Below are 15281 nucleotides of genomic sequence, written 5' to 3' on the forward strand. Positions count from 1 at the left end.
AAGCAGAAGATTATTTTATATTACATTTTCAAGATTACTTTTGATATAAATCTTATTATTGTCATGTTGATATAATAATTTCTCTAATTAATGCACTTGCCAAGTTTAATATCACTATAATCAAATCTCATAATACATGATATTTGTATGAGCCTAATGGATAATATAAAAACAAAGCAATCTTGATGCTGGAAACAGGCGCTCTTAGTTTGACATATCAAACTTTCTCTTTGTGTGTTTCTATATTTTATTCTTTCTTCTTGAAAGTGAACAGGTGGAGCTTTTCCGATTATTATTTAAGTAGAATTTCTGTTCCGTTTCATGCCGTCCAGCATTATTTTGGTAAGGAGAATAACAGAAGAATATCCGCCGCTTCGATACCTCAAAAACTTTCAAAACGGCAAAACTCGAGAGAACTGCCGAGAACAAAAATACGCGAGCCTTTTGATGCCGTACTCGTATTTCCCTCTTTTGTTTTAGCAAAGCGTGGTCGTATTTGTGGTCTGTATCCATTGTATTGTGTAATAATTCCCCTATTGGTGTTCCAGATTTTGCAAAAAGGACATTCAGTAAAGGCAGATTAAAACCTCCATTCTCGTCGGAGATGATCAGCCTCATTGAACTTATGCTCTATTTACTGCAAAAGCATTTCTCTCAACCGAAAGTAATAGATGCTTTATCGAATAATATGATTTTAACGATTTATTAATTTATAACAATAAATAAATAAATTAATTTATAACAATAAAACATATATTGATTATAAAGGAAATATATTGAAGATAACGTCTTTAAATCACGAGATATTTAATATTAGAAATTTTCTTTACAGTTGACAATTATTGAAATTTTATCAATTTTTATGATTCTGTATTATTTTTAAATATAATATTTTACTACTCTTGTCACAGAAAAATGATGTAAAAAATTTGTAAATATATTAGAAAGAGGAAGTAATAAAATGAGTGCTACCTCAATGTTTATATAATAATTCATTTGCAATTAATTGACAGGGAAAATTGACCGCTTCCCTGTAGATTATCACTCTTCATAAAATGCAACGAAGATGTATTTTCCAAATCGTTAGTACATACCTCGCGTGACTGTGGAGATCAGACAAGATCCCCTTCAAGGCACAGTACTTTGTCTTCGTTACGTCGCTACCGAAAGAATCTCCAACTTTAAGGCCACCTTCTATCATCCTCCTTCTTTTTTTTGTTCGCATCCGTCTCATGTAATAGGTAATACACATATTCAAAAAGTATGTATAGCTTATTGCAAAAAATATACTGCAAATATAATGCAGACATTTGTCGACAATGCATTTGTAAATGACAATTGCTCTCTTTCCAGCTGTTTTTTAATTAAGATTTTTTAAAAATAGCTATTATTATTATTTCAAAAATTCTGTTTTCACTTCGAGGTATCGTAAAAATCGTAATCTAAATATCTCTAAATTTTGACAGTTATTATTAATGCACGTTTTGACATTTCGTGTGAAAAGTTGGAGCTTTTTAAATTTATTATATCAAAGTGTTTTTTTTTGTCGACGAAAAAAGTCGATGCAATTTAGCTTTGTGCATAAGTTGTAGAATATATTTTTGTTCTTGCAAATGTCATAATTTACAACAGAAAAATTTTCACAAAAGAATGAGCGAAAAACATGAAATATGATATTTTAAACTTTTAATATTAATATTTTAAATTTATATTAAACTTTTAATTTTAATATTTTAAATTTTTATGATACTTTGAAATTTCTGTCGTCTCTTCACAATTACTCTGATCCCTTTAGGTAGAAGTTCTAAATTAAAAGGCAACTATAAATGATAATACAATTTTGCAAAGAGCTAACAAATATAAGTCACATATCTCTTTACGTAGCATCATTTCTTATACTCGAAAAATGACGTATCCTTATGCCGAGTTATAAAAGGTAGGATTCAGCTCCAGAGGCAAAGAGAACACTCTCCCCTCATGTTGTGATGTAGTTTTCTCGAGGTTATAGGACATTGCCAAGGTCATTGCACGGATCACAGTCACCCGCGCCCTTGGTGCGGAATAATAGATCACAAGCTGCAAGGAATCCTTCCAAGGATTTTCCACCCGACTCCCACGCACCATCTTCTTCCGGCATCAGTGGTCCGTCCTATGAGTCAGCGTGTCACCATGGATACAGAACATCCCTCACCCTGGGATATAGGTGTACACAATTTTCACCCTCTCTCCCTCTGTCCTCTCTCTCGACGCTTTCCGCGTCGCATAGCCGCGTGACCCCTTCGATATCCCGCGACGACCTCATAAATGCGGGATTAATTGCGAGCGTATTTAATTTTAACGTTTGCGCGCGAAACAGCGTCCGTCCGTCCGCATAATTCTCTGTCCGACAGCGGGAATCGTCAATGCTCATCGTAATTGCTTTCGTCTACCCTCATCAATTAAGATGGATATTTAGATCGGAAAAAAAACGTTACTGCTTTTGGATCGACGCTATCGTGGATCTCAACAATTGAACGTATTGGAAATAATCGATACTGTTTGCTGTTGAATATTATACTCGAAATGCAATCAATCGTACACTGAAAAAAATTTGATTGTATCAACAAGACATATCTGATAGAAGCATTTTGATTAAACCAAACAGAATTTCTAGTTTTCACAATAAGATTAGATTTCTTATAACTAGAACGTTTAATAGATTTTACTACAAGAATTTAGTTAGTATTTTCTATTTGGATCTATAAAACTTCTAAACATGGATACAATGACGCTATTTTTATTGTAAGTTTAATATTATTACCAAGAAAATTTGATAAATTTAACAGGAAATTAATCATACACAGAAAAAAGGACATTCTTGTTTTGAAAATATATTTAGTTTTAACATGGAAATCTTGAAATGAGATTATATTGCGTTAATTAAAGAAAAATATAATTGCTTAAATAATTGCTTACTTGAATGAAGCCATTTTATATAATTTAATCGAGAAAAATATATTCTTATGATTTAAGATTTATTTTCTTGAATGGAAAGGAAATAATGTTAGACAGAAAATAACATTTTTAAATCAAAGATTATAATTTTCTTCAAGTGGAATTAAATAATTATATACTCTTGAGGAGGACAGTTACAATATTAAAATAAGATTATAATATTGTTAAAATTTAAAATTATTAAATTCTTCTAAAAAGATTATAAATTGTTGCGTATATAGGAAACAAAGAACGCGTTTAATTTAAGTACAATATATAAGTTTTGATTTGACACTTATTTTTTTCTGTGCACTCATCTGGTAATTCCTAAAGGAATTCTGATTCGTCCATTTTCCAACAGACATACTGGTTGAACCTACCAGATTTCTAATTAATGCAACCAAATTTTTTTTTTCAGTGCAGAGGAGGAAATTGCATATTATCGCGATTTGCTAGTACCTTGTAACACGAGTTACGATGTAAACGAAGAGACGCTTTATCTGGACGATACTTTGACGTTTATAAATAACATCTTAATAAATATTCCTGCCAGAAAGAGAGAGAGAGAGAAAGGAAAGGTATCGGACGTAATACGGTTCTCGCTACACCAATCTCGTTTCAGCGAGAAGTTACTGCCGCGTAACAAATCGAGCGTAGTATCGCATTCGAGAATACATTCTTGCCTGATAGAGAAAGTGTCCATTTCCCGTATCCTACGACCCCGTGGACCAAATGGAACGCAATAATGTCATCGACTGTTACGACACCCTCGTAGAAATGCAGCCTAGCGCTTCGTATTATTCCATTGTATTTCCGCAGACGGATATACAAGTCGTACCAAATGTCATTCAATATTTAACGATTGCTTTAATTTTCATAATGACACGAGATCCCCTCAAGCCGCACAAGGTCTGCTTTCGTCAGGTATTCGGAATAATAAACGCGTCTTACCCGAGCAATAAAGAGAGAGTTATCAGAGTAAGCAAAGATAAACAATTCTCCATAAATAAAAGATGTGTCTGTCGTTATATCAACAGCATGCAATGAGGAGAATATTACAAAGGCCATGCAATTCATATCGCTATCGTTATCCTTACCAAGAGTCGCTTGCCAAACAGAGTATACATGACAAACATTTAAAACTATTCGCCTTGCGAATAAAAGAGCCAAAGTTTGCGAGCAAATATTTCTTCTCGTAATAACGAGGGCTTGGAAAAAACAATTTTCGGCGCAAACGATGTTTCTCGAGAAGATCCATCTTAATAAAAACGGCAATGTAGCGTGCATTGAAAATTATTAGAACTTATGCTGTATCTTATTTCTCGTAAAAAAATGCAACTGGGACACCGGCTTAGCAGACTCTAATCTCGAGGAAATCGATCTGGAAGTCTGAATTACGACTCCTCTCGACGAGTGACATGCACGAGATGGAAATTCTACCTATAGAAAAGTATGTCTAAGGTGCCGACAGGATATGTCTAGGATATCCATGATAACGAAAATTCGTTCTAAAGGTCTGAGAAAGTGAGAATTTTTTTTTTAATTTGAACAATTCATTTTTCATCAACATAATCAATATAATAAAAAATATAATATGCATAAATACAAAATAACATAAATCAAATAAATTAATATAATATTACTTGAATAAAAAAAACTAATATTTATATTAATTTCTAATTTTGCGTAATTTTTATTTAGTATTTTATAATATTTATGTTAATTTTCTATCTCCCAGTGATCTTTCTCTAATCTCTAATATATTCTTTTGATGCTTATAAGATCAAACATTCCATTAATAACGAGAAAAACAAATTTCGATCACTGATATATTTGATGTCTAAAGTACATTTTACATAATAAAGATGTATCTTCTTTGCTTCTTCAAATCTTTCGAGCGAATAGCTTAAGAGCCCTCGTCGGAGCTCTTCCCCCAATATTGAATCATTATTATATGTTTATTTCATCGTCTACTCGCCTTCGGCGCCATAAAAATAAATGTTTTTAGGTCTCATACTATCTCGTAAAAGACAGGTCATTCCCCTAATCTCAAGAAAATCGATTTCAACGAGTAAACTCTCTCAAACTTCTTGTTCATGAATGCAAGAGCTGTCAGTGTTTATCTTTTTAATTGATAGCAAGTTGCTACAAAATGTACCAACCGAATAAAAAATGCTATCAATCATGGAAGTTACTTCAGAGAAAAACGTGTACTTTTAGTAAAAACAAAATAGCAAATACATTTCATATCATGTTATCTAAAATATTATTAATTCTAACAAATAAATATACATTGTACGATTAAAATCATTATTAAATTTTATCTTTTTCAGTTCAATTATAAAAAATGTATCATTTTCAAATATATATTTTTAGAAATATATATAAACAGAGCAGATATTTGTTAAAAAATTTCTGCTATTAATAAGTAATCAAGAAGAGAGACAGCTCACTTATAGAGATCCAAAACTTTTCGCTTGTCACTTTACGATTTATATGGCACGACACACACACGCAAATAGATCACGATATATTTCTACATACTGTTAGCCCTAAAATCTAGAAACTACGTACTGTATCGTTTCGTTCGATAGCATTCGTCGACTCTGCTGGGAGTCGTTAGAATAAATGCGACTAGCTATTTCGTGAGGACCGTGTCGTTCCCCTAGGCGGAGGAAAATCGATTTCTCCGATGGTGAGAGAAAAGATGCGAGGATGGGTAGACGGAGTGAATAGGGAGTTCTCTACTTCGCCGCGATCGCCGACCGGAAAGACGGGACCTTTTCTATGGGGGTGGATAAGACGTGCTAGACCTAGCTGTCTCTTTCCCCAGAAACTGTACGATGTTCGAGGGGTCCGTAGATCAACCGATCTCGGGCGCATCTTATTTCTCGCCCGCATAATGGCGCATCTGCGTCGACAATATTTTCCGCATCACGGAACATCCGATAATATTGGATGTCGTATAACTACGGAAATGATTCATGTTCGGGCGGGCGCGAAGACACAGGCTCTATTTTCTGCTCTGATTCTAGAAAATGCTAAATATTCGCGATAAGTCTGGTTACCATGTATGCGCAATATTGTAAATTTGTAAATTTAAAAAAATAAAGCATTACGTCATCGCATCACCGTCATATCTATATCTTTTCATCTAAAAGTTTCTTGAATAATTATCTGATAAAAACAGATTCCAGAACGCATTAACGAAGAAGATACTGATAAGAGGAATATATTGCGCGATATTTTCCCGAGATGATAAGTCTAGCAATCTAGTAAGTACGCTTGATTTATAGTTTGCATCATAGAGAAACGATAAAAATTGTTTAAGCTCTCCTCAGTAATTATCATCAATGTTATTATTACAACATTTTTCTCTTTTTTCTAGCCTGAAAATTCGTATTATTTTAAACACATAAATACGAGTTATAATATTATACGATTATATATTTTGAACAGCAAAATACACGATAATCTCTTACAATATATAATAAAATATCCGAGAAACAATTTGGCGAAATAATTAAGCGGCTTGACAATGCTTTCTTTTATTTTTAGAAAGATATTATCTCGCAAATAGACGCATTGTTACCGAAAAGAACAGTTTTCACAATTCAATAATCCGCCTCAGGCGCCGTCTTACGTTAGATTAAGGGAGCAAATGTTTCACGACTGCTGCTGCCATATTGCCCCGCAAGCACTTGAGCTGCTTGTCTTAGATTCCCAAGAGAGTAACAGGAGAACCCTAGGTAATACGGCCATGTGACCCTCGCGCCATTTTTACAGAATCTTGAACTCGAAAGAAAATAATGTTTGCCAAAAAAGGGACCGACGTTTTATCATTATCACGCACTAGAAAATGGAAAACCGTTCCGTTTACGAAGACCGTATTTTTTCCGCTTAAATAAATGTTTCCCCATAAGTAAAAATTGGAGAGATAAAAATTGCCATTGAATTTAAAACAAAAATTCGATAAAACAAAAATAAGTATACACAGTAAAAAATAAAATGTTAATTACAACATTTTTCACATATTCCAGAAAGTCTAAATTTCACTCTAAATTTTAAGTTAAAATAACTCATTCGTTACTATTGACAAACTAAAAATGTTAAATTGATACAATACTTTACATTTATTTTTATTATCGTGACTTTAAGTGTAATGTAAAAGTAACAATGGCAATAACTCGTAAGAATTGTTGTAGGACATTAACATATAATAATAATTATTTTAATTTAAATTATTCGTAATAGAAACATTTGATTTTAGTAAATTTGATTATTTTGTATGTTAAAGTTCGATTATTTTTTTTTTAAATTCACTTTAACTTTTTCTTAAAATGTTAAACTGATCTTGAGACATGTTGATTGTTTAAAATGATTATGTTAAACATACTCAAAATAATATTTCATTTCTAAGAGATATATACAAAATGTTAAGTTATGAAGTTGACATAAATGTAATACATGAAAAATAATAACATATAAGTTGTATGTTAATTTTACATTAAACCAATCAAAACGTGGTAACACAAGAAAATTTTAACATATGAACGCACCATTTTTTACTGTGTATAATCGATTTCCTCGAATTTCATTTCATAAAATATGCAGAATGCATGTTTAAAAAAAATCATCATCAAAATAATCGTTATGATTATTGTTAATATGAATACATATTAATATGAATATCGATATAAGATCTTTTTTGAAGAAAATACTGCACCGATATAAAGTTAATAATAGCAACAGTAGCATATAAAATATAAATATCCTTTTGCAAACGTGATTTTCTTTTTGCAACCTCATGGCATTATTAGTAAGTAAAAGCGTATCCTACGCACGTACGTCGTATGCATTAAGAAATATGTAATTGCGACGTAGTTGGAAGTACGAAGAGGTTACGTGCTTATGTACTTACATCGAGTCCCAAGTTCCCTTAATAGACAAAGTTCGGTCGTTTTTCTCTGCTATATCTCTCGCTATAGTTTATATGATGAAACATCAAAAACATCCAAATGATTCAATTAACTCTCGGAAGAGAGACGTATTTTAAAAATATAGTGTCGAATATAAATTAGCAAAAATGGCCACCAATTTTTTGAGAAAAAAAATAAAAAAAAATTATGTTACATTATACACACAGATAAAAATTATCTAACACACAATTTTAATTCTGTAAATTTCTAATGAATCGTCATGAATATTAATAAGTTTCTTTTATGGAGATAAAGAAACTAACTATTCATTTTCGTAAGAAACAACAATGTTTCGATAGTGAAAGCAATTATCTGACCCAGGTCGGGGAAGAATCGATGTATATAACTGCCACGAGGGAAAAGAAATGGACTAGTAGGGAGAGTAAAACGGATTTGGCCGAAATTAGAACCTCGGAGCCCATTTCGGGTATGTCGGCAGGCTTTACGTGCGTGATTCCGAAGGGAAACCACCTCGATAATTTCAACAACAACGGACGCGCGTTAATTACTCAATAGCTAGAGACACCACAGTAACTTTTCTATTGGACAAGCTGTTCGCCCACATTTATTACGCGCATTTACACATGGTGACATTAAAAACTGCGTACCGAAAATATAATTAGCGATTGTAAAATACTCATCCAACTTCGGAAGAAAACAATTAACGAAGAATTAATTGAACTATCATTTTTGATGTTTAAAAATAAATTATGGTGCAAGATAATCTTCTCCATAAAAATTTTCAGCAAGAAGCGAGCTAGACAATATGTTGCACAAGATGACAAGGCGAAAAGGAATGCCAAGAAATAGAAGGCGGTGGAGGATTTTATTTTTCTCCGCGAGAAAGAAGAAGAATAGAACATCTCGAGATTAATTGAGTTTTCGCGCGGAATAAAAAGCATTCGCGCGAATATCGGGCGATGGTGCAGTATCGAGGAGAGCATGCATTAGTATATTAGAGAGGGAGGAGCGATAGAGAAAGGGAGGCGATGCGCGAAGCGATTGAAGCTCGGGAAATCGGTCTGAGCGGGGAGCAGATTAAAAGTTTGTCGAGGAATTTCTCCAGATAAGGAAGGCAATTTAGCACACGATCGCGGTGATATCGAATCGGGATCGAAACGGACGAGACGAACCGATGGGGAACCGATCAAGCGGGGGTGGGTACGCACTTATTCGAGCGTGTCTCCGCACAAGCCGACTATTCCGCCGGGAAAGTCAGACTCGACAACTTTCCCGGAGTATTTTCCCCGTGAGCGACAATGCTCGAGTTACCGAACGATTGCGTCGGTAAATAGCCAAGCTGGTTAAACCGGAAATGCGACTCCAGCCGCGAAGCGGAACCCCGGTGCGGCGGAAACCCTTACCTACGGCATTCGAAACCGCGTGTTTGTATGCGGTTCTCGGATTACGATTGCGCAATGCGTCTGTCCCTTGCAATTTTCATCGCGATCGAAACAGCACGGATGATTACCGAGGGATACGACCGCGTCCTGGCATCCTTCGGCGATATGGTGGAAAGGAAGGGTGGATATATATACAAGGTGATTCATATAATGTGACCGATATGAATGTTAGCTAAAGTTGAAGAGCTATGAAAAATTGTTTATACCAAAAGATGTTTGACACAGAGGGGGACATCGTATGGTACAAACGATATTTTTGTAGATGAAAGCATTAAGGAGATTTCAAAATCAACTTAATTTTTTTAAATGAAACTCCCTATTTTTTATTACGTATTCTTATAGCTTATCTCGAGAGTTTTCCAAAACACTATAATAAAGTTTCTTCAATGAGTACTTTTCGAGTTATGAGGCTTGAAATAATTTCTTAATTTTATATAAACTATCAACATAAAATATCTAGTAAAATATTTATTTTTTGATTATCTTACCTTAATACTTTTATATACAAAATAATGAGAGGAATCAATTGGTGTAAAGAAAAAAACATAGTTGTTAAAAAAAAAAATATAATTTGCAGTTAACAATTCCATATTTTTTCTTAAAAACAACTGTATGTTTTCTTTACACCAATTGATTCCTGTTTGTAATGTTTTCTTTACACCAATTGATTCCTCTCATTATTTTGTACGTAAAAGTATGGTTTATGTATTATAAAATAAAGAAATTATTTCAAGCCTCATAACTCGAAAAGTACTCAATAAAGAAATACTTTATTATAGTGTTTTGGAAAGTTCTCGAGATAAGCTATAAGAATACGTAATAAAAAATAGGAGTAAAAAAATTAAGTTGATCTTGAAATCTCCTTAATGCCTTCATCTATAAAAATATTGTTTATATCACACGATGTCCCCCTCTGTGTCAAACATCTTTTGATATAGAAATTTTTTCATAGTTCTTCAACTTTAGCTAATATTCACATCGGTCACATTATATGAATCACCCTGTATATATATATATATATATATATATATATATATATATATATATATACATACATACACTCATGTTATATGATCTATCTAACTCGTCGAGGTAATGAACTTACCGAGTAGCAAACTGTCTTCGTACGAGGATTGGACACCAAATAGATCTGAAACGGAAAGCAAAGTTCTATTAGATTAAGAGGGAACATGCTCAGCTATTTTACGGAATTGCAGAGAGAACAGGCTGGAAAATATTCGGTTCTCCAAAGGGGGTAATTTTATAAATGGCCCTTCAGAATCAAGTTACATCAGAGATTAACTATGCATAGATATTGCGCAAAGTTTGTACATACCATATTGCTAACTCTGATACAACATCGTGCGTATCTTATTACAAGAAACATACGAAATATGTTTCTTGAGTCAAATGTGTAAATATTCATACATGGATGGAACGCATATACCCTGCGTTGTAGTATCAAAACCCAGGATGCCATGGCAAGTTGATTGCTATGTCGTGTTAAGCATGATACACCGACACATCACTCGCAATCAGTTTAAAGTACCTTACTCCACAGCCTCAGCACTTGCAAACTCACAAATAGACCCGATACATGCACGCAACATCTGTGAAGCGAAGATGGGAAAATTAAGCAGGACAATTTTGGAGGTCGGCGTTATTGATTTTCCAAAAAGTCAAATACGAAGCGAAAGTCCATCTTGTACGTATCTACCTTGCAATCTACATTAACGAGAAGATGAATTACAAAACGAGAATTGCTCGAGGAATAAATCGAAATTTCAAGCCTTATTCGTACAATTTCCTTTTTCAATCAAATATAAACATCAACGTGTAACAATATTAGCTCTAGATTAGATTCATTATTTATTAGAATAAATATGCCTATTTAAAAGTTGCAACATTTATTTCTCGATTTAAAACTTTTTAAAAATTGCTGTTTATTATTACATTATAAATATAATTAGTATAAAATGTGTGTGTTTTGTTCTATATCAGCTGTTAGTATAAACGTGTAAATTATACATACATCGTCTTTTATCAAATGTTTTCCCGCGATAAATTAACAATCCCACGAGAGGCTTCGATTATTTGGTCTCGCTCTCGTAAATTTACGCGCACAAATATTAATTATATATAAACATAAATTTGATTGGGTAAATTTTAATTAATTTAATCTAAGCAATATATATATAACTTTGTGCCGGCTTGCGAACGCTTTGTAACTTCTAAATAGATCTTCAGCGCCCTTCGTATAGTTTACCGACAATTATCCTGTGTTACACGCAAACTAGTTTCCGCGCCATCCTAAATTTATCGATCGGGCCCAGTCTCGCGACGCAAATACCCGAGAACATTAATTAACCGCCGCGGCGGGCACATCGATCGGGCGAAGTCGCTTCTTATCAAGGTTGAAGTTCATGCGGCACCGCGATTATTAGCGGCTGACCAGATGCGCCGTCGACGCTGATCAATTAACTGTGGATCTAATTTCCTGGATCTTGTCTCGTATACACGAATATCGCCAATAATTATGTCAATTAATATAGAAAATGTCTCGAAATATATATATATATATATATATATATATATATATATATAATTTATCGCATTGCATTATAAATGCACAGTAAAAAATTGTGCGTCTATATGTTAAAATGTTTTTGTGTTATCACGTTTTGATTAGTACTTTAATGTAAAATTAACATACGATTTTTATTTGTTATTATTTTTATAACGTTTACATGTGTTACATTTATGTCAACTTCTTCATAACTTAACACCTTGTATATGTCTCTTAGAAATGGAATATTATTTTGAGTATTTTTAACATAATCACACACACAACACACACATTTTAAACAATCAACATGTCTCAAAGTCAGTTTAACATTCTAAGAAAAGTCAAAGTAAATTTTTAAATAATCTTGAACTTTGATATACAAAATAAAAAAAATTTAATAAAATCAAATGTTTCTATTACAAATAATTTAAGTTAAAATAATTACTATGTTAATATCCTACAACCATTCTTACGAGTTATTGTAACTATTTTTTCATGTAATCTTTAATTAATTTGTATGTTATTTTTACATTATACTTAAAGTCGAACAAAAATAAATATAACGTATTGTGTCAATTATTTATAATAACATTTTTAGTTTGTCAATAAATAAAATACGACGAATGAGTTATTTTAACTAAAATTTAGAGTGACTTTCTGGGACATGTAAAAATGTTATAATTAACATTTTATTTTTTACTGTGTATTCCATTTTGTGTTCCACGATTCCATTTATCAACTATTCTTTACTTGCATCGAGTTTCATTTGTATTTTAGTTTTCTCCACGGTTACACGGATTTCTGTAAACTTTATCCGAGATACAATTCTATAATTAATGTACTCTCTGCTATATATAATTAACCGAATTCTCTAATTAAGAGAATTAAATTTAGAAATTACGGCCTCATCCACATTACCAAAACAGACGAAGAAGAGAAATGTAGAGAAAGGAATGGAAATGAGAGAGTAGGAATAAGGCAGGCAGTCGTGTCGTCGAATTATCCACGTGGGCGAATTTCCAAAGTTCTCATTCTGTAATGACAAAGTAGACGATAACCAAGCTCTCGTTCGACTAGAGTGCCTCTCGAAGCGTACGTTAACGTGCATTTAATTGTGGCATTATATTTCTATGAGTACAGAAAGTACGGCATTGTATTTTCCTGCGACGTGTCGAGACATTTCCCCTCATCCCTTAGGAAATTCGCAATATCTGTCTTCCGAGAAAAAAATCATTAATCTCGATTCTATCCGAATAAGAGATATGATTCATTTTTTTTCGTGAAAACGCGTGAGTTTTATTAACATTATATTGTAATATTTATAATATATGTATATAGATATGTTTTAGTATAATTTATGAAAATGACTTGAATTAAATGTAAGACGAATTAGAGAATTTTTTCCCATTTTTCTCCATGCGTCTGTCCCTATTTCCTATCACATCCTTGATACGCATGATTACGATGCCTATCAACGAGATTAGTCTCGCGGGAATATCGTGATGGATGGTATCTCGAAGGAAACATCGGAAATTATCCATTAATTATCATTTCACTATTACACATTGCATATTTATTGGATGACGCGAACTTTATTTCAAGCGCAAAAAACGATTGCGGGTATAATTACGTTGATTGATCGTAGCAATTTATATAAAACGTTATATTATTTATATAAAATGGTTATATTTATCACGATATCAAGAATTATTAAGAATGGTTAATGAAAAGAAAGAAAAGGCAAAAAACAAATAAATTGAAAATTAGTAGATTAAAAAATATTTTCTTTTATATAGACATGTATGTTGATTTATAACTTGTATTATTTTTCACAACACTGACAAGATTATATAAATTGATGTATGTAATAAAAAGATTTTTCCTCAGAAATTCACTTCTCATTTTTTCTGCCCATATTTTGACGCTAAATTAATTATTAATTATTTGCACTTTGTTAATTTATTTACAGAAATATAAGAGAATAATCCTTCGATTATCTCGTAGACGATATCTCTATCACGGTAAAAAACATTTTGTATTTCTGTTAAAATTGTCTCGTGTAAAAATTGTGTTAAATTTTTAACATACTCTTATGTTAATGTAACATATTATCGTTGCGTTACTTTGACATTTCTGCGTTGAGTTAATATTCACTGTTTCTAAGAGCTAAAACAACTAATATGTAAATGCACGAATTTTTGATGAGATATGTTATATGTTAAAATGAACAGATAAGTTGTATTATTTTTCTCTCTACAGTTTCCATATACTAGATCGACATATCTCTTCTGTTATTTATCACAAAAGTGTAAGAATAACATTTTCTTTTAATTAAATTTAACATTATAAATATGTTAATTTAACATCAACTTTTATTTCCAGATAAAGTTTAAGTGTTAATTTTTAAACATATTACTTTTGTTATTTATTTACATACTTGCCTTTTGTTAAATTAACATTAAAATTAGAGTGGATAAATTGGGACATGTGAAATATGTTAAATTTAACACAGAATTTTTTTCTGTGTATAATAAAAATAAGCATCAACACCGTCAATATCGGCACTTTTGTCGCGCGGCACATTCGATATCGCGGGGAAAATAAAAATAGCAATATCCTATTAAATTCATGCATCTCCCTAGTTTCATTTCGGTTGATTGTGTTACGCGGCGCGCGCACGTGTCGATGAACAGCACACGTGGAACGCTCGAGCGGGTTTGACACGTCCACAGGTTGAGCGAATCTCGCTAGACTGCCGTTGCGTTCGCATTGCTATTTGCGTTTCGCTGAGGGCACACACGCCGTACATCGTTAATTCCCGTACGTTCGTGCATCCATTTTCGCCTCGTGTTTGGACGGTTGCGCGCGTACACCAGAATAGCTCGATACGCGACGACCGTAAATTCGCGTCGAATTATACTGACGCGCAATTTGCGAATTCGAGAAACCGCGACGGCGCCGGCGACGCGTGAGATTACCATCGAAGGACGCGGCATCGAATCCCAAATATGGAATCCGCGAATTTAATCGACTGATCTGTGCGCTATGCCTCGCACAAGTTGAATTTCAACTATGTTTAACCTTCGACATATCATACGTGCTTCCCTATTTGCATCTCTGTTATTGAAGCGTCGAATCCTGATTGTTGAACGATTCCCTCTTCTCTCGATTCGACGCTTCAATAAGATTTGCTTGTGAAATTAAGAACGAGTACTCGTTTCCCGCGTATTTGACGCGAAATTGGATTTATCGAAATGGTACTGGGATTATTCTCCTCTTCTCAATATCGGATAAAGATTTCTACGCGGCAAGCTTTTCCCTCCTCTTCTTTCGCGAAAAACTACCGGGATAAGTTTCCGT

The 15281-nt window shown here is 33.1% G+C and overlaps 1 protein-coding gene across 5 annotated transcripts in view; it reads right to left on the reverse strand.

Annotated features, from left to right (window-relative positions):
- LOC105247865 (protein tincar) overlaps nt 1-15281 on the reverse strand; it is a 126651-nt gene that overhangs the window by 52382 nt on the left and 58988 nt on the right. For all 5 annotated transcript variants that reach the window (XM_025412527.1, XM_011252321.2, XM_025412526.1 and 2 more), the window contains one exon: nt 10461-10505. The gene's annotated coding sequence lies outside the window, so the exon portion shown is untranslated. The remainder of the gene's footprint in view (nt 1-10460; nt 10506-15281) is intronic.

The sequence above is a fragment of the Camponotus floridanus genome, unplaced genomic scaffold, assembly GCF_003227725.1.
Source record: "Camponotus floridanus strain SB8 unplaced genomic scaffold, Cflo_v7.5 scaffold52, whole genome shotgun sequence".
Taxonomy (NCBI): Eukaryota; Metazoa; Arthropoda; class Insecta; order Hymenoptera; family Formicidae; genus Camponotus; species Camponotus floridanus.